At 43.3% G+C, this 2072-nt stretch overlaps 1 protein-coding gene across 2 annotated transcripts in view; it reads right to left on the reverse strand.

The window, feature by feature from the left end:
- Positions 1–471: 471 nt before the first annotated feature.
- Positions 472–2072, reverse strand: part of LOC109929156 (zinc finger protein 239-like) — a 6767-nt gene continuing 5166 nt past the window's right edge. The window contains exon 2 of one of the 2 annotated variants that reach the window (XM_048600320.1): positions 472–2072. This exon is cut by the window's right edge and continues 2378 nt beyond it. The gene's annotated coding sequence lies outside the window, so the exon portion shown is untranslated. The other variant, XM_048600321.1, reaches the window with a different exon arrangement.

Raw genomic sequence — 2072 nt, forward strand, 5'->3', positions numbered from 1 at the left:
GCTCTAAGGCAGGGTGGTTGACACAGACACCATAGTTATCTTTTACCTTAGGTACTACGTTCCAGGGACTCGAACCCCGGTATTGGAGGACTCTAACCTCCGAATTCCCGGTACTTACAGTTAGGAGGACTCTAACCCCCGAATTCCCGGTACTTACAGTTAGTACAGTAACTTACAGTTACTCCCTGAGACGAACTCGTCAGCGTACAAGTGCATAGGTTATCTCGGAGATTCCGTCACTACAGAGTTCTAGGGGACGAGGGGTCGACTGAGTGATAGGTTAATGAGAGAGATCAAGGTAAATCTTACCTTGTGGGCCCATCCGTCTCACGTCACCGTCACACAGGCGATCACTTATTCAGTCCGTCTAGAAGTTCCGTATACGTTGGAATCCCACCCACCGCTGCCACCAAATGTTGAGTTCCCTTTTAGGAGATTCCTTCACACTTGATACAAACACAATACGCCAACTTCTGTGAAAAGCCATAGTTTATTTAAGCAAGTACAAGCTTTGGAGGATCACTTAACAGTCTTCGCAGGGCTTGCGGAGCCGTGTCAAGCGATGCTCTCTGTAAGGGAACCGTCCTCCCTTTATATAGGTTTTTACAGCACAATCAGACATGCATACAAGATACAATTTTTTTCTCCCCCATAATCACGTAACTTAATCATCTAACAGTAAACAAAGGTTAGCTGCCCAAAAACAATGTGTAAGTCGAGGTAGTTCCTTATCCTTTTAGCATTTACAGAGAGCAGAGTATAATTAGATTATCACCTTTTGTCTGCGAGATCTTTTTAGCCTTAGTTCAACGTTTACAGAGAGCAGAGTATAATTAGATTACCCCATTTTGTCTGCGAGACAGGGGCGCCCACGAAGCACCTAATTTCTTATGTCAGCAGAACAGATATTAACCCTTTAACATTTTAAGTTCATCCAGTATTTGATGGTCTGTGGCTTGGAGGTGATGGTGTTCACATAACCTGCTACCCTTTCCCTTTTCATATGTGGAGAGTGCAGGTTTGGGACTTCAGAATTTTGACACTGGAGAGGTTTTTGAGAAACAACCATAGAAATCTTCACATTTAAAGTCCAGAAGGAGGTCATTTTGTCCATTGTATCTATACCAACTTCACAAAGAGCTGCCCAGTTATGGAATCTGCCTCCAACGTCTCCCAGGCACTTTCAAATCCAAACAGATCTCTGAGTAAAGAGGTTTCTCCTGTCACAGATACTGACAAACACAAGGTGAAGAAACAAGGGTCTGGAATACCCCACAGCCATTTTGTGAAGTTCGCAATGACTCCTCATATTTCACCTGTCTCTCAATTTACTGGCCCCGAGATACATTTATCACGAAGAATTTTGAAAACTTCTTTTATGCAAAATGGGAGTAACTATTTAATACTAATGAAAAGTACTTAAACAGAATTCAATAAGTGGCAATGATAAAAACTCTTAAAAACCACTAACAACCTGGACAATTATCCCAAAATCTTTCCTCAAGCCAGCACTTAAACCTGACAGACAGAACAAAAAGGTTGGTTATGGAGGTTAGATATTAGAATAAATAGAAAGAGAGAAAAGTGGTAAGCACTGCGGCTGAATCTCAGGCTAGCGGTTCTGACCTCCGCATGTGCTAAACTCCTTTGCGGAGCTCTACCACAGTTTGGGGAGGAAAAGGTTTACTGAGTTGGTTTGGTTCCTTCTCATGTTACCCTACCAATTGGACACTCATCATATGGCTCATCGCTGAAAGCAGTCTTCCAGTCCATCTTTCCTTGTATCTAAAATCCCTCCTTCTTGCTATCATTCCAGTAAATCTCCCGTGCATATTCTTCAGGATTTTAACAACCTTACCTAAAGTAAGGTGCCAGAACTTAACATACACTCGGCAGAGTTGCACGCTCCAAATGAAGCTCCTCCACTCCTTCTGTTTATTTCTTGTTTCCTTCTCATTTTTCCTTTTTTGTTCCCTCTTTCTGCTGTTTCCCTTTCTTGGTGTTCACTTCCCTTGAGGCAGCTCTCGGCCTGGTCTCTCAGCGGCTCGTGGCGGGTCCCGGCCTGGTCTCTC

This window comes from Rhincodon typus, chromosome 8, assembly GCF_021869965.1.
Source record: "Rhincodon typus isolate 14 chromosome 8, sRhiTyp1.1, whole genome shotgun sequence".
Lineage (NCBI taxonomy): Eukaryota > Metazoa > Chordata > Chondrichthyes > Orectolobiformes > Rhincodontidae > Rhincodon > Rhincodon typus.